This window comes from Sycon ciliatum, chromosome 1 (genome assembly GCF_964019385.1).
Source record: "Sycon ciliatum chromosome 1, ocSycCili1.1, whole genome shotgun sequence".
In the NCBI taxonomy this organism is placed as follows: domain Eukaryota; kingdom Metazoa; phylum Porifera; class Calcarea; order Leucosolenida; family Sycettidae; genus Sycon; species Sycon ciliatum.
In genome coordinates this window covers 1,116,495-1,134,945 of record NC_088643.1, presented here as the reverse complement: position 1 = coordinate 1,134,945, position 18,451 = coordinate 1,116,495, and positions in this window count along the sequence as shown.

The window sequence follows — 18,451 nt, the reverse complement described above, 5'->3', positions numbered from 1 at the left end:
AGTTTTCGTTGCGCTTGCCTTCCCCTCTTTGGTCTTTCCATAACCTTGAACCTTCCAAGTTGGAAGGCTGTCGGTTAGCGCTACGGAGATGTGTTGAAGCTAGGTGTCAGGACGTCGAATGTCTCAGTACTCTGTCAGTTTTGTGCCTAGTTGCTGCACTTTCTGACTGTATATAGTATCTAGTTACAGTGGTGGAGAGTTACTCTTAACTCGTTTCCATATGTCCTTTTCCTTTCTACATTTATTATTGGCTCAATACCCGAGTTTCGTATTGGTTTCGTAAGTCGTCAACTGTGGTTCAAAACGGTAGGATATCTTTGACCGCCTGCCGCCATTGTAGATTATGAGCACGCAGACCTTATCTTGCTGCTCCATTTCTTTCAACTTTCAGTGCATCCTCATGCTTGAAATAACCACATTAAGCGAAGATACCATCCATGATGCGCGCCAGCCACGACAGGGTGCCTTCGTGCATCTGGGCCACAGTGCATTTAACCGGCACATACTGACGATGTCGGGGCTTCCATACTCTTCAAGACAAGTGCAGTGACTCCTTCAACTGATTCATATACTTCTGTGTTGGAAGAAGACTGCAGACCACCCTCAATGAGTGCTCCGCCGTCAACACCCAACATACATTCATGCCGCATTTCCTGCATTTGCACTTTGCCATAGTGAATCTCTACCAGCACTTCTGAGGTAGCAAGCCGAGTTTCATACATAGATCTACTGAATAGGTAATAAATTATTATTTACCTGTATGCCATAAGCATCAGCAGCTTCGGACTTGGACTTGAATCATCTTTCATGATAGTTGAGTGAGAGACACCTTTTGTCAAAATTGCAGTTTCTGACCTTCACCTTTTTGGCTTATCTCTTCTTCAGCCCTGCTACTTTGACGGTGTGACAGACTCATTGCTGGCATCGGTGACCAGCCTAGGGTTTCGACTAGGGGTGAAACGGTTCTATGTTTTTCATGTTCGGGTACCCGAATGCCAACATTGTTTCCCACGGTTCGGGTATCGGTTCCATGCACTCTTTTCTCCAGACCGACAAAATGCGTTCGCGACAATTATTTTTTAGAAAAAAAAACATTTTTACGAGTAAGAATGAGACATCGCGTCGGAGAGTCCAAGTGCGAAGAAGATAATGACCATGATGACCAGAGAACTCTTTGGAAGAGTGGGGATCGTAAGGTAAGACATTAAAAATCTTGAGTAGACTTGACGTGTACATGTATTTGTACAAGAAAGAGATTTTTCGGGCTTCGGTTCGAAATTTGACGGAACGGGTACCCGAATCTTTTCAGCTGGCGGTTCCAAAACCGGTTCCTTACCCGAACCGTTTCACCCCTAGTTTCGACCTGCCGTAGAATATGCTCGCTGGCTCTTGGACGTCCTTCAAGCATCCATTGAGGGATATTTTACCTCATTGACCACAAATTCACGAATTTCGATCCATGATTGATATCTCACAAGGCCGTGGAAGAAGACAACTCCGCTAAACGCTGCTGATGCTTACAAACTACAATAATAATGGCAACTCACTTGTCTGTCGAACTAACAAAACACTTCATGGGAAGAATGCAATCGCCCTCAACAATGATATTTTACTCGATTTGTAAAATAATATGCCATGTAAAATTTTTTACGAATCACCTCGTACTGTCATAAATTCTATACGTAGATCACTGACGCTACACTGGGATAATCTGTATGTACTCCCATGTTGTTGGATACCCTTTGGATGAGGTATCGGTGGCACATAGCGAATCTTGCTACTTTGGAAATCAACAAATTTTGGCCGGTGAGAAACTTTGGCTGATTTAGAAAAGATCGTTCAATAGTTGTTGTCCTCACGTGCAGCAATGGCTGAATTATGCATCATTTGCCTCGATGACAAAATTTGGCCTGCGGTTAACATTGGCCAATCCGCACCAAGCGGCGAAATCAGCGAAAATGAGTTGATTTAGAGCACTTACCCGAAACTCGATAACAACTTTTCGAGCAACTGCACTGTCCAGCATTGTCTTGTACCACGGTATTAGAAGCTGTTGTGTGAGTATCCTTTGCCCAGGTGGATGACAGTTGAAAATATAGTCTTCGTTTTTCCCAGGAGGGCATGCCCAAAGGTTAACAGCGACAAAGCCTCGCTTTGCTATATAGTCCTTATACACCCAACATACATTCATGCCGCATTTCCTCTTCTGAGGTAGCAAGCTGAGTTTCATACATAGATCTACTGAATAGGTAATTATTTACCTGTATGCCATAAGCATCAGCAGCTTCGAACTTGGATTTGAATCATCTTTCATGATAGTTGAGTGAGAGACACCTTTTGTCAAAATTGCAGTTTCTGACCTTCACCTTTTTGGCTAATCTCTTCTTCAGCCCTGCTACTTTGACGGTGTGACAGACTCATTGCTGGCATCGGTGACCAGCCTAGGGTTTCGACCTGCCGTAGAATATGCTCGCTGGCTCTTGGACGTCCTTCAAGCATCCATTGAGGGATATTTTACCTCATTGACCACAAATTCTCGAATTTCGATCCATGATTGATATCTCACAAGGCCGTGGAAGAAGACAATTCCGCTAAACGCTGCTGATGCTTACAAACTACAATAATAATGGCAACTCACTTGTCTGTCGAACTAACAAAAACACTTCATGGGAAGAATGCAATCGCCCTCAACAATGATATTTTACTCGATTTGTAAAATATTATGTCATGTAAAATTTTTACAAATCACCTCGTACTGTCATAAATTCAATACGTAGATCACTGACGCTACACTGGGATAATCTGTATGTACTCCCATGTTGTTGGATACCCTTTGGATGAGGTATCGGTGGCACATAGCTAATCTTGCTACTCTGGAAATCAACAAATTTTGTCCGGTGAGAAACTTTGGCTGATTTAGAAAAGATCGTTTAATAGTTGTTGTCCTCACGTGCAGCCATGGCTGAATTATGCATCATTTGCCTCGATGACAAACTTTGGCCTGCGGTTAATATTGGCCAATCGGCACCAAACGGCGAAATCAGCGAAAATGAGTTGATTTAGAGCACTTACCCGAAACTCGATAACAACTTTTCGAGCAACTGCACTGTCCAGCATTGTCTGGTGGACGACAGTTGAAAATATAGTCTTCGTCTTTCCCAGGAGGGCATGCCCAAAGGTTAACAGCGACAAAGCCTCGCTTTGCTATATAGTCCTTATACACCCAACATACATTCATGCCGCATTTCCTGCATTTGCACTTTGCCATCGTGAATCTCTACCAGCACTTCTGAGGTAGCAAGCTGAGTTTCATACATCCAATCAGCACCAGAGGGAGCCTACAATGAAATAAACACGGAGGCCAGAGAAATCGCCACAGACCGAGACGTCGCAGACAGGATGGATGTCCTCGCAAAGTCAGGTGCATTTCTCACACTCAAGGACCACAAAGAGAATTTCACTCAAGCCCTCCCATGCCGGCTCATAAACCCCGCTAAAACAGAGGTTGGCGTCATCAGCAAGGCGATTCTCGACCGCATCATCCGGGCAGTTCAGAGCCACACCAAGACCAACCTGTGGAAAAACTCTGCCGAGGTGATCCAGTGGTTCAAGGGAATACAGGACAAAGAGCATTACTCGTTTGTCTGCTTCGACATAGTCGAGTTTTACCCGTCCATCTCGGAGCAGCTACTGAAAACAGCTCTCGAGTTCGCCGCCCAATTCACTCCCATTCCCCAGTGCGACATCGACGTAATTCTCCACGCACGAAAGTCGCTGCTATTTGCCAATGGCAAGGTGTGGGCCAAGAAAGACAGGCAGAGCCTATTCGATGTGACGATGGGAAGTTTTGATGGGGCAGAGGTGTGCCAACTAGTGGGAGCGTTCCTGACCAAACGACTCGCGGATATGTATGATCCGGCTAGTGTCGGGCTGTACCGCGACGACGGACTGGCCGTGCTCAGGACTACTACGGGACACGAGGCGGACTCCATCCGCAAGGCAATCACGAAGCTATTCAAAGACGTTGGCCTACGAATAACCATCAGTACCAACCAAAGGACAGTGGACTTGCTCGACGTCACCTTTGATCTAGCCAGCGGCCGCTACCACCCATACCGCAAACCCAATGACGCACCCAGATACATACACACCAAGTCGAATCACCCGCCGAACATACTCCGGAATCTACCTGCAATGATCAATAGGCGGGTGTCCGACATCTCGTGCGACGAGGAGGCATTCACCAACGCGGCACCCGCATACAGAGCTGCGCTATCTGCCAGCGGATTTCCGGAGGCCATGGTGTTCGACGGCGGTGGGCCTACCAAGAAGAAGAACAAGCGGAGGAGAAACATAACATGGTACAACCCACCATACAGCAAATCTGTATCCACCAATATCGGCCAGAGGTTTTTCAAACTAGTCAGCAAACATTTCCCTGCCGCGTCGCCACTACACAAGATCTTCAACAGAAACACTTTGAAGCTGAGCTACTCCTGCATGCCCAACATGTCCTACCTGATGAAGGGGCATAACCAAAAGGTACTAACGCCTGGTGAAGAGAGATCTGCGGCAGGGTGCAACTGCCGAGCCAAGCCATCATGCCCTTTGGGCGGCGGATGCTTGGAGGAGGAAGTGGTGTACCAGGCCTCCGTCACAACCCCAAGCACCGGCGAGGAAAGGCAATACATCGGCCTGTGCGAGACGCCCTTCAAGGTGCGCTATGGCAACCATCTAACCAGCATGCGGCATGAAAAGTACCGTACCAAGACCGAGCTATCCAAGCACACATGGGCGCTGGCTGACCAAGGTGAGGAATACAGCATCAAATGGGCAGTCATAGATCGGGCCAAGTCCTACAGCAACAGATCCAAAAGGTGCTGCTTGTGTTTAGCAGAAAAGTTGCGCATCTTCAAGACGCCTCACACTCTGCTCAACAAGAGGTCGGAGTTGGTATCAAAGTGCAGACACCAAAACAAGTTCTACCTCTCCACCTACTCTGCCGTGACATAGCCACCGCGTGCTACCACTATCACCGCCACATCCTCTGAATACCCGCGGCTGTTGAATGTGGACACCACAGTGTGCTTCCACCGCCACACACCACACCCCCTGCCCCCATGGCTTACCCTTGTCCTGCCTGGTGGTTTCTCCGCCTCTGCACGCTTCATGCATAGTTCGCGCCTACTGCGCATGCCCATCCAGTGATGTAATTATAATCACTCGCTCTTCCCATGCATGCCCTGCATTGATAGCTCACACCTCCTCTACATGCCCATGCGTATCCCCCACAATAAGAACAAGCTATCCCGCGACAAAAGCATTAGTTGTCTGATGATTGCCTTAGCATTTAGCTACGTGCATGAAAAGCAGCGTTACAACGTATGTTTCTATAATTGGTGAAACCATTCTTTTTGACCTTTGTGGTTACGCTCCGCCCCTGTGGTGTTTAGCACTGTTGAAACCTGGGTATACCCACTTATGTAGATCGACTGAATAGGTAATTATTTACCTGTATGCCATAAGCATCAGCAGCTTCGGACTTGGATTTGAATCATCTTTCATGATAGTTGAGTGAGAGACACATTTTGTCAAAATTGCAGTTTCTGACCTTCACCATTTTGGCTAATCTCTTCTTCAGCCCTGCTACTTTGACGGTGTGACAGACTCATTGCTGGCATCGGTGACACGCCTAGGGTTTCGACCTGCCGTAGAATATGCTCGCTGGCTCTTGGACGTCCTTCAAGCATCCATTGAGGGATATTTTACCTCATTGACCACAAATTCACGAATTTCGATCCATGATTGATATCTCACAAGGCCGTGGAAGAAGACAACTCCGCTAAACGCTGCTGATGCTTACAAACTACAATAATAATGGCAACTCACTTGTCTGTCGAACTAACAAAACACTTCATGGGAAGAATGCAATCGCCCTCAACAATGATATTTTACTCGATTTGTAAAATAATATGCCATGTAAATTTTTTACAAATCACCTCGTACTGTCATAAATTCAATACGTAGATCACTGACGCTACACTGGGATAATCTGTATGTACTCCCATGTTGTTGGATACCCTTTGGATGAGGTATCGGTGGCACATAGCGAATCTTGCTACTTTGGAAATCAACAAATTTTGGCCGGTGAGAAACTTTGGCTGATTTAGAAAAGATCGTTTAATAGTTGTTGTCCTCACGTGCAGCCATGGCTGAATTATGCATCATTTGCCTCGATGACAAAATTTGGCCTGCGGTTAACATTGGCCAATCCGCACCAAGCGGCGAAATCAGCGAAAATGAGTTGATTTAGAGCACTTACCCGAAACTCGATAACAACTTTTCGAGCAACTGCACTGTCCAGCATTGTCTTGTACCACGGTATTAGAAGCTGTTGTGTGAGTATCCTTTGCCCAGGTGGATGACAGTTGAAAATATAGTCTTCGTTTTTCCCAGGAGGGCATGCCCAAAGGTTAACAGCGACAAAGCCTCGCTTTGCTATATAGTCCTTATACACCCAACATACATTCATGCCGCATTTCCTCTTCTGAGGTAGCAAGCTGAGTTTCATACATAGATCTACTGAATAGGTAATTATTTACCTGTATGCCATAAGCATCAGCAGCTTCGAACTTGGATTTGAATCATCTTTCATGATAGTTGAGTGAGAGACACCTTTTGTCAAAATTGCAGTTTCTGACCTTCACCTTTTTGGCTAATCTCTTCTTCAGCCCTGCTACTTTGACGGTGTGACAGACTCATTGCTGGCATCGGTGACCAGCCTAGGGTTTCGACCTGCCGTAGAATATGCTCGCTGGCTCTTGGACGTCCTTCAAGCATCCATTGAGGGATATTTTACCTCATTGACCACAAATTCTCGAATTTCGATCCATGATTGATATCTCACAAGGCCGTGGAAGAAGACAATTCCGCTAAACGCTGCTGATGCTTACAAACTACAATAATAATGGCAACTCACTTGTCTGTCGAACTAACAAAACACTTCATGGGAAGAATGCAATCGCCCTCAACAATGATATTTTACTCGATTTGTAAAATATTATGTCATGTAAAATTTTTACAAATCACCTCGTACTGTCATAAATTCAATACGTAGATCACTGACGCTACACTGGGATAATCTGTATGTACTCCCATGTTGTTGGATACCCTTTGGATGAGGTATCGGTGGCACATAGCTAATCTTGCTACTCTGGAAATCAACAAATTTTGTCCGGTGAGAAACTTTGGCTGATTTAGAAAAGATCGTTTAATAGTTGTTGTCCTCACGTGCAGCCATGGCTGAATTATGCATCATTTGCCTCGATGACAAACTTTGGCCTGCGGTTAATATTGGCCAATCGGCACCAAACGGCGAAATCAGCGAAAATGAGTTGATTTAGAGCACTTACCCGAAACTCGATAACAACTTTTCGAGCAACTGCACTGTCCAGCATTGTCTGGTGGACGACAGTTGAAAATATAGTCTTCGTCTTTCCCAGGAGGGCATGCCCAAAGGTTAACAGCGACAAAGCCTCGCTTTGCTATATAGTCCTTATACACCCAACATACATTCATGCCGCATTTCCTGCATTTGCACTTTGCCATCGTGAATCTCTACCAGCACTTCTGAGGTAGCAAGCTGAGTTTCATACATCCAATCAGCACCAGAGGGAGCCTACAATGAAATAAACACGGAGGCCAGAGAAATCGCCACAGACCGAGACGTCGCAGACAGGATGGATGTCCTCGCAAAGTCAGGTGCATTTCTCACACTCAAGGACCACAAAGAGAATTTCACTCAAGCCCTCCCATGCCGGCTCATAAACCCCGCTAAAACAGAGGTTGGCGTCATCAGCAAGGCGATTCTCGACCGCATCATCCGGGCAGTTCAGAGCCACACCAAGACCAACCTGTGGAAAAACTCTGCCGAGGTGATCCAGTGGTTCAAGGGAATACAGGACAAAGAGCATTACTCGTTTGTCTGCTTCGACATAGTCGAGTTTTACCCGTCCATCTCGGAGCAGCTACTGAAAACAGCTCTCGAGTTCGCCGCCCAATTCACTCCCATTCCCCAGTGCGACATCGACGTAATTCTCCACGCACGAAAGTCGCTGCTATTTGCCAATGGCAAGGTGTGGGCCAAGAAAGACAGGCAGAGCCTATTCGATGTGACGATGGGAAGTTTTGATGGGGCAGAGGTGTGCCAACTAGTGGGAGCGTTCCTGACCAAACGACTCGCGGATATGTATGATCCGGCTAGTGTCGGGCTGTACCGCGACGACGGACTGGCCGTGCTCAGGACTACTACGGGACACGAGGCGGACTCCATCCGCAAGGCAATCACGAAGCTATTCAAAGACGTTGGCCTACGAATAACCATCAGTACCAACCAAAGGACAGTGGACTTGCTCGACGTCACCTTTGATCTAGCCAGCGGCCGCTACCACCCATACCGCAAACCCAATGACGCACCCAGATACATACACACCAAGTCGAATCACCCGCCGAACATACTCCGGAATCTACCTGCAATGATCAATAGGCGGGTGTCCGACATCTCGTGCGACGAGGAGGCATTCACCAACGCGGCACCCGCATACAGAGCTGCGCTATCTGCCAGCGGATTTCCGGAGGCCATGGTGTTCGACGGCGGTGGGCCTACCAAGAAGAAGAACAAGCGGAGGAGAAACATAACATGGTACAACCCACCATACAGCAAATCTGTATCCACCAATATCGGCCAGAGGTTTTTCAAACTAGTCAGCAAACATTTCCCTGCCGCGTCGCCACTACACAAGATCTTCAACAGAAACACTTTGAAGCTGAGCTACTCCTGCATGCCCAACATGTCCTACCTGATGAAGGGGCATAACCAAAAGGTACTAACGCCTGGTGAAGAGAGATCTGCGGCAGGGTGCAACTGCCGAGCCAAGCCATCATGCCCTTTGGGCGGCGGATGCTTGGAGGAGGAAGTGGTGTACCAGGCCTCCGTCACAACCCCAAGCACCGGCGAGGAAAGGCAATACATCGGCCTGTGCGAGACGCCCTTCAAGGTGCGCTATGGCAACCATCTAACCAGCATGCGGCATGAAAAGTACCGTACCAAGACCGAGCTATCCAAGCACACATGGGCGCTGGCTGACCAAGGTGAGGAATACAGCATCAAATGGGCAGTCATAGATCGGGCCAAGTCCTACAGCAACAGATCCAAAAGGTGCTGCTTGTGTTTAGCAGAAAAGTTGCGCATCTTCAAGACGCCTCACACTCTGCTCAACAAGAGGTCGGAGTTGGTATCAAAGTGCAGACACCAAAACAAGTTCTACCTCTCCACCTACTCTGCCGTGACATAGCCACCGCGTGCTACCACTATCACCGCCACATCCTCTGAATACCCGCGGCTGTTGAATGTGGACACCACAGTGTGCTTCCACCGCCACACACCACACCCCCTGCCCAGTGCCCCCATGGCTTACCCTTGTCCTGCCTGGTGGTTTCTCCGCCTCTGCACGCTTCATGCATAGTTCGCGCCTACTGCGCATGCCCATCCAGTGATGTAATTATAATCACTCGCTCTTCCCATGCATGCCCTGCATTGATAGCTCACACCTCCTCTACATGCCCATGCGTATCCCCCACAATAAGAACAAGCTATCCCGCGACAAAAGCATTAGTTGTCTGATGATTGCCTTAGCATTTAGCTACGTGCATGAAAAGCAGCGTTACAACGTATGTTTCTATAATTGGTGAAACCATTCTTTTTGACCTTTGTTGTTACGCTCCGCCCCTGTGGTGTTTAGCACTGTTGAAACCTGGGTATACCCACTTATGTAGATCGACTGAATAGGTAATTATTTACCTGTATGCCATAAGCATCAGCAGCTTCGGACTTGGATTTGAATCATCTTTCATGATAGTTGAGTGAGAGACACATTTTGTCAAAATTGCAGTTTCTGACCTTCACCATTTTGGCTAATCTCTTCTTCAGCCCTGCTACTTTGACGGTGTGACAGACTCATTGCTGGCATCGGTGACACGCCTAGGGTTTCGACCTGCCGTAGAATATGCTCGCTGGCTCTTGGACGTCCTTCAAGCATCCATTGAGGGATATTTTACCTCATTGACCACAAATTCACGAATTTCGATCCATGATTGATATCTCACAAGGCCGTGGAAGAAGACAATTCCGCTAAACGCTGCTGATGCTTACAACCTACAATAATAATGGCAACTCACTTGTCTGTCGAACTAACAAAAACACTTCATGGGAAGAATGCAATCGCCCTCAACAATGATATTTTACTCGATTTGTAAAATAATATGCCATGTAAATTTTTTACAAATCACCTCGTACTGTCATAAATTCAATACGTAGATCACTGACGCTACACTGGGATAATCTGTATGTACTCCCATGTTGTTGGATACCCTTTGGATGAGGTATCGGTGGCACATAGCTAATCTTGCTACTCTGGAAATCAACAAATTTTGGCCGGTGTTGAAAATATAGTCTTCGTTTTTCCCAGGAGGGCATGCCCAAAGGTTAACAGCGACAAAGCCTCGCTTTGCTTTATAGTCCTTATAGGCGATAAGCAGCTCATAATACGTTTGAGTACGCAACTGCTTTAGCGGAAGAAATGGACACCCTTTCCAGATATGAAAGGTATACACGCCTACGATAGAAATACGCAGAGAACAGAGCAAGTCTTGAAGAGATTTCACTCAGCAGTCAACGGTGTTACATGTAGTACATGCACTTGTACAGGAAACTAAACAAAGTCAAAGACGAGAGAGAGAGAGAGAGACAGAGAGAGATAGATAGATAGAGAGATAGATAGATAGATAGAGAGATAGATAGAGAGATAGATCGAGAGCGAGAGCGAGAGCGAGAGCGAGCGAGAGCGAGAGAGAGCGAGAGAGAGAGCGAGAGAGAGAGCGAGAGAGCGAGAGAGCGAGAGAGAGAGCGAGAGAGAGAGCGAAAGAGAGAGCGAGAGAGAGCGAGAGAGAGAGCGAGAGAGAGAGCGAGAGAGAGAGCGAGAGAGAGAGCGAGAGAGAGAGCGAGAGAGAGAGCGAGAGAGAGAGAAAGAGAGAGAGCGAGAGAGAGAAAGAGAGAGAGAAAGAGAGTAAGTTACATTTATAAAGACAGGTAAGTCTAACAAATGAGGACTGAGACCTCTACAACAGGGTTTTTACGCCTGAAAGCAGGTGCATGATTTAACAAGCAGGTTGTCAGTCCAGATTTTATGCGCAGATGGAGAAAAAGCGCAGAATTTTTGTAATGAGATGAAAAGCAGAAATAATAAGAAATAATAAGAAAAGATGAAATGAAAGCCTGCTCACAACCCCGCCCGGCCTTGCGAACTGGGTATGGTGGATTAAGAACCCGGTTCAACGCTCGAGCAAGCGCTCTCCACTCAAGGTGTTCACAGCAACTGATAGGAACTCATATGGGGAAATTATAGAAAAGAAATAATAAGATAAAGAGAATAAATTTCAACGCACCTCAATAAACGGAGCCCCACATACAGTACCTCAGAAAAGTGGATCTTCCGACCAGTGTTTTTGTTGACGTCGCAACCAGATGATGTAGCTGCTTCGCAGAGACGTCTTACTGCACAAATTACAAATAAATTTTATTCTTCGATTAGAAAACCCAAGCGCTTGCAGAGCCCTCCGAAGAGAGTCCGGGATGAAACCACGCACACCTACCTCAACCGAAAAAGAAACGACCTGCCACCCGTTTGCTCGGCATTGATCGGCCAGATCCGCATACCGCCTGTCCTTCCGCGAGTTACTGACACTGAATCTGTCCTCAGCACAAACTGTCAACTCCATCCAGAATACAATCCTACGACTCGTAGAGTACAGAACTATATCTGGTCTTAGGGTGGTAAGTGCAACACAGCTAGGGAAAGAAATCTTTGCATTAACTGAGTCGACAAGAAGTTTCCAGTCTGAGGCCGCTGACAGGAGATCAGTCGTAACCAACTTCCGTCTGGGCTGAGCGCGAACTGGCTTCTCTCCCGCCTTGCAAAACGAGATGAAGTCAAGTTCATTTGAATTTTCGGTTTGTACGGTGTTTGCAGCAGTGCGGATTCGAATCTCCTCACGCATGTTCCTGACGATGACCCCGAGTACGTTGTCGTGCCTCCAGGTGTAACGTCCCTGGTCCAGTGCTACGCGACAAGCGCCAAGCACGTGGCGCGTAGTACAGGCCCAGGCACGGCACAAACTACAGTACGGATCCACTACGGTGTTTCCCCAACGGCGTAGGTTCGTCGGAGAAGGTAGCACGTCGAGGGTTGATGCGAGAAGAAATTTCAAATCCTTACCAGTACCACCATACAAAAGGGATTTCCACGAGAGGTCCTGCCACATCACCGATGTCCACTCCAACCACTTGCCTTGCACCTGAAGAGTCTTCAGCCTCAAAATCTGCTCCTGCGCGTTGATCTCCTCAAACGTTTGAAGGAGATCCTTCCTCGGGGGTTTGGAATGCTGCTTCGGAGCACGAGCACCCAACCCTGCACGATGACTTGAAGATGACGGTGGACGGAGAGTCCCTGAACCTACTGATGCCTCTGCACACTCCAGCTCTATTGTCGCCGCATATCGCTTTGTCAGCTTCGCATCCTTACTCTGACGCAGAGTGTACAGCGCCCTCATGCGCGCGTCCCCACTCGATCGAAGAATGTGCCATTTGATGGACTGGCACTTTTTCCACACCGTAGGAAGGTAGTGGAGGCGTAAGCCAAAGCGTTTGCGACTGCCAATAAAAAGAATGGCAGAGTTTGCGCATCGAGGTAGGCCTGACCATTTCTTCAGAAATGGTAAACACATAAAGTGCAGTTCACGTACAAAACCTTGTGTGAGTTCAAGAACCTGGAAAGACCAAGAAAGCTTGGGCACTACAAGATGGTGGTAAAGCCATAGCTTGTGGTGGTCTTGAAGCCAAGAGCCATCTACTTTTTGCATGAGAGATACAGCGAGTTGACGGATGTCTTCCCGCTGGGTCTGCTCAGAGCAATCAGCATGCAGCCTTCGCCCCAGGAACTTGAACTCTGCAGTGTCAATGAAAGCGATCTTCCTCCCTGACATCGTCAGGCAGGGATCGTAAGGTTTGTACCGGCCATCTACAAGCTTTGCTGCACTGCTTTTGCATTTGTGCGGCGCCGCCTGCATACATTGGGTCCACGAGAGAAAGTCCTCCGTGACCGCAATGAGTTTTTGACAACCTGCACTAGATTTGCTATAGAGGCCTAAGTCATCAGCAAAAGCTGTTTGGGACACTTGCAAAGGGGCAGATTTAAAATCATAGGAGAGGCAACTTAATTCAGGGGCTGCAAGTGAGTCCAGCAGAAGCTGGAAACAAATATTGAAAAGGACCGGGGACAAGGGGCACCCCTGGAAAACACCAATGTTGTAATTAAAGGTGGGAGTGTGTGGTTGTACGACGAAAGCGCAAAGACTGTCGTAGTAGGAAAAAATTAATTTCCTGAATTGCAAAGGAAGGCTGTAGTGGGTTAGAGCATACTGTATCAGATTGTGGCGCACTGAACCAAATGCATTCTTCAAATCTATCCACGCAATGCAAATTTGGCGTTTTGCCGTCTTTGCATCACGCATCGCCTCATAACAAAGTGATGTATGCTCTAAGCACCCAGCCTTTGCAGGCATAAATCCTTTCTGGTTGTCACCATCGAAGAACTTATTGCCTAGCATATGTTTCAAGAGGCGCTTTGCAACTAAGGTGAAAAAGATCTTCCCGGACGTGTTTGCTAGAGCAATCGGTCGGAATTTCGAAGGATCATCAGACACCTCCCCCTTGGTCAGGAGTGTGATACACGCTACCTGCCACTGCCTTGGAATGATCTTGCTCTCCCAAACCCGCCCAAAGATGGTGAAAAGAATGGATTGAAGGGAGGGACAAAGCTTCCAAACTATGTAAGGTATCTTGTCAGGACCCGGTGCAGAGGTGTTGCGACACTTCTTCAAAACATTCTGAAATTCAGTCCATGTAGGGGTCCCCTCATCGACTGGGTGGGTGCAATCCCGGGGCTTCCCTGCACTGGGGCAGGATTCGTACGAAGTGGCACGATCCTGGTCTGCATATGTGTGTTGGAAGTACTCAAAGCAGGTAGTGTCAGAGAAAGTGGGTTTGACATGGTTGGTTGGTTGAAACAATTTCTTTCCGAAGGCATATGGGTCCTTGAGAAAGGCATCCTGGTCCCTCTTGTTCCGGGATCGATCGTCGTACATCTTTTGTTGTTTCAAAAGACGCTTGATTTGTTTTCCAATTGAAAAATACTCATTTCTGAGCGCTGCAGGTACTTCGTCCGGGTTTTTGATCTTACGAAATTGGCGCTTTAAATCACGCCTGTGAGCCCGGAGTTTTTCCACTGCACGGTTTTTATTTGCATTCTTGTGTTTTGGTGGAGGTGGTGGTGGTTTCTGGTCGAAAAACCAGTGAATAAAGTTCTCTAGTTTGTCCAGAGTCTCTTCGATGTTAGTGTTTTTGAGGTATGAGGTTGGGAAATGTTGAGTAAGATGGATCTTCAACTGAGCGTTTATTGTGTGCCATGCCTTGGTGTTTTTGGCTGACGGTAGCAGTAGGGACTGCCGGACTTCTACCTTGTCCATGTCCCGTTGATTCAGGACATGAAGTAAAGACTCATTATGACAGGGAGTGGATTCGTGCGGGATTGTTCGCAATTCATCTCCAGGAGTCATTGTCTGACCTACAGATGGGCTGAAGTGCATTGAATCAATCATGGAAGTCGTCCGACCATCCCCGCTACTGCCGTCTGCTTTGGCTGAGGTGGTTGAAAGTGATTTGTAGACCGGGCAGGTCTGTAGATGTCGTGGCAAGTTTTGTTTCCATTTGAGTTTTCTCAAACAGTGTGGACATGTTGTTTCCCGGTCTGATGGTGTAATGGTTGGTGTACTTGCCTCGAAAGTCATTGGAGTCTCGTGTGGTGGTGATGCAGAGACTGCTGACACAGCTCCAGCCTGCGATGCAGCCAATGTTTTGCAATTTTGTTAGTCCGCATATGTCGTGCAAGGTTATGTTCTTGTTTGATGGTGGTGTAACATTTCGGACATGTATGATGTTCACCTGTGTCATGCCGTGTACTGGAGTGCTTCCGCTGGCTTGAGGTCAAACCCAACGGATCGTCATATGGCACAGCAGAATCGTCCAGGGACACAGAGTGTTCGTGTGGTGCGTGCGTAGAGTCTAGGGCTTCATCCTCCTCCCCCTTTCGGAGCCCATGGGTGGCATTTTTCCTATTTGAACTTGAAGCAATTTAAAAGACTCAGGAGAGAGCTAATCTCAAAAGCCTGTGAAAACGCCGAGGCGTAATTTTTTGGAACTGGAGTAAGTTACATTTATAAAGACAGGTAAGTCTAACAAATGAGGACTGAGACCTCTACAACAGGGTTTTTACGCCTGAAAGCAGGTGCATGAGAGAAAGAGAGAGAGAAAGAGAGAGAGAAAGAGAGAGAGAAAGAGAGAGAGAAAGAGAGAGAGAAAGAGAGAGAGAAAGAGAGAGAGAAAGAGAGAGAGAAAGAGAGACGGGGGAGGGAGAGAGAGAAAAGGAGAGAAAAAGAGAGCAGGAGCACAAGATAGATATAGATCTTACCGCCTTTTTAGGCTCGGGACAGTCCGAATCAAACTCATGCACGATCATGCCAAAGAAGCACACGTCCTTGCCATCAATTTTCACAAAAGCAAACACAGACTTTGCTACATAAGGAAACTGTATACAGAAAAGAACATTTTATACCAGCATAATTAAACGTTTCAAAATGTTGAAGGACGCTTCACGCAGCTTCATTATACTTGAATTGTTTGCAGGCAACCTGCCTACACTCAAGAGAGCACTGCAGCAGTGCTCTCAGGATGATGATGGTCATAAAGACCGAAACGTTGTAACGGTACCAATGGATTTGTGTGAAATGCAGTGCTCTCTTGTGTGTAGGCAGGTTGCCTGCAAACAATTCAAGTATAATTAAACGTGTGAACATAAAAGGTTCTTTTTCAAAAAAGGTTCTTTTTGTACATAGTACTCTCAGTTCCGATACTATTCACTGATGAGCGGCACACGAAAATCGATTTTGAATAACATAAAAATCCTTTAAAATTCCATAAACTTGTTGTCTGGCCATGTCTGCATCTATTGTACTCTTTATTGCACTCCTAAAATTGCTTTCTCCACGCCGACTGATTAAATTTTACTGTATAATTATTGATAGAAACACAACCAATCTACAACCAGTGAACACCGATTCGTTTTGACAGAAACGCTTTTCTCCAGAATTCAACAGTGACTTCTTCTGGTTGATGATAGAGAATGAACTAAGCAGATCATGATGGCAGAAACCCCAGCTTCTACAGCTGTGAAAAATCAGTAGCAAGGCGGGAGGCAGCAAAATGCATACTTTTATCTCCGAGTAGAAAATCTACAGTACATGTGTTAAGCAAGGCTATGAATAAGGTTAGATCATCGCATCTTTTCAGCCACGCAAGTTGTGTGGAATGTTGCTTTGCGTCCTTGGATCTTGCTTTTGTAATGGGTAGCCGAGTGGTAGGCGCGGTGAAATCAACAATAATTACTTTTATTCTACTTTCAGGTACACACCTGAGATATAATCGTTAGTGAAAGGAGAAGCGGCAAAATAAATAACTTTCTCTCCGGTGCTCACCTAGAGGCTGAATCCTTATTCTTCGAGTTAGCTTTCATTGCTATCCAATCTAATCTAATCTAATTAAAACAGAAAAAGCGCAGCTGCTTTTATGCAGCAAACGCCGTACGCTTATATGCGAAGATACACTAAAATTAATATACATAAGGTCGCTCCGTATTGCTTCCGTATTACTTCCGTATTACTTCCGTATCAGCCAGGCAGGGATACTACACCCTCCCTTCCTACAGATAATCACGCCCTCGTGATTTTCAAAAGTAGGCAGGTGGGTGAATGTTCTGTCTGGGCCGGAGATTGTACGGAAGTGCAGGAGGAGGCGGAGCGGGGGGTTGGAGTTGAGGAGGAGGCGGAGCGGGGGTTGGGAGTTGCGGTAGTGGTGTATGTGCCGGGGTGGTGTGTATCTCGGGATCGTATGTCGGTGGTGTTGCAGGACGTAAATCTACGTCGGTTACTTGATGATATGGCTTCAGGCGATTTACGTGAACAATTGAAAGCCTCTGGCGATCCGACAATGAACGAATGCGGACTGTGACATCATCGATCACCTTCTGGATGACATATGGTCCTGTCCAGAATCGGTGAAACTTGGGGGACTCATTCTGAGGGACCACTGGTGAATGTAGGAGAACAAGCTGATCCTTCGTGAACTTCGGTGGCGGGCGAGATGTACCATCGTAACCCTTCTTCTGGTGCTGGTGTGATTTAAGGCCGTGCTGGCGGGCACGCTCAAAGGCAGCCTCAGTTGAAGTACGAATAGAAGAGACGAATTCAGGGTAAGATGGTGGTGGTGAGTTACGGGGTAAACCATACATCACATCGAGAGGCAGAACCGGATCATAACCAAACTGGAGGCGGAATGGAGAATAGCCAGTCGATGCATGTACACTAGTGCGGTATGCTAGCGCCGTGGGTTGGAGATGCAAGTCCCAGTCTCGGTGATCAGAGATGGATGTTGCAATCATAGCTTCTAGTGTCCGGTTGAATCTTTCAACCATGCCATCACTTTGTGGGTGGTAGGGTGTGGTTCTGATCTTGGTGATATCAAGCATAGTGCATAGGCTTTGAAACAAGCGACTCTCAAACTGGGAACCTTGATCAGTGTGCAAGGCAGCGGGTGCACCATAGCGACAGATCCAACCATTGAAGAACAAACCAGCGACAGTAGAGGCGAGCATGTTGGGCATGGGGAAAATCTCAACCCACTTGGAGAAGTAATCCATTATGACTAATACGTACCGATTTCCTCGATCAGTGATAGGAAGGGGGCCCATGATGTCCATGGCGACACGCTGGCTTGGATAGGATGATGTTTGCGATTGCAGAGGTGCTTTCGGTTTGGGCTGAGGTGCTTTCCGTTTTTGGCACTCCGGGCAGGTTCTAACACACTGTTCGATGTCATCAGCCATGTGGGGCCAGTAGAACCGTGTACGGGCCTTGTCGATGGTGCGGTTGACGCCAAGATGACCCGATCCAATACCGGCATGCAGCGATCTGACAACAGTAGGACGTTGTGACGCAGGCAGGACCAATTGAAGATACGAGGACAGATCATCAGTCGACTCATACCTTCGGTAGAGAACACCATCTTGGACAATGAGACGATTGAACTGCGTCCAGAGTCGGTGCACATCAGGATGAACAGCAGCTAACTCATCTGATCCCTTAGGTGGTCGTTGCTGTGACCTCACCCACTTCATCACTAGAGAAATCGAGGGATCCACAGCTTGGCTAGTGCGGAGGGAGGTAG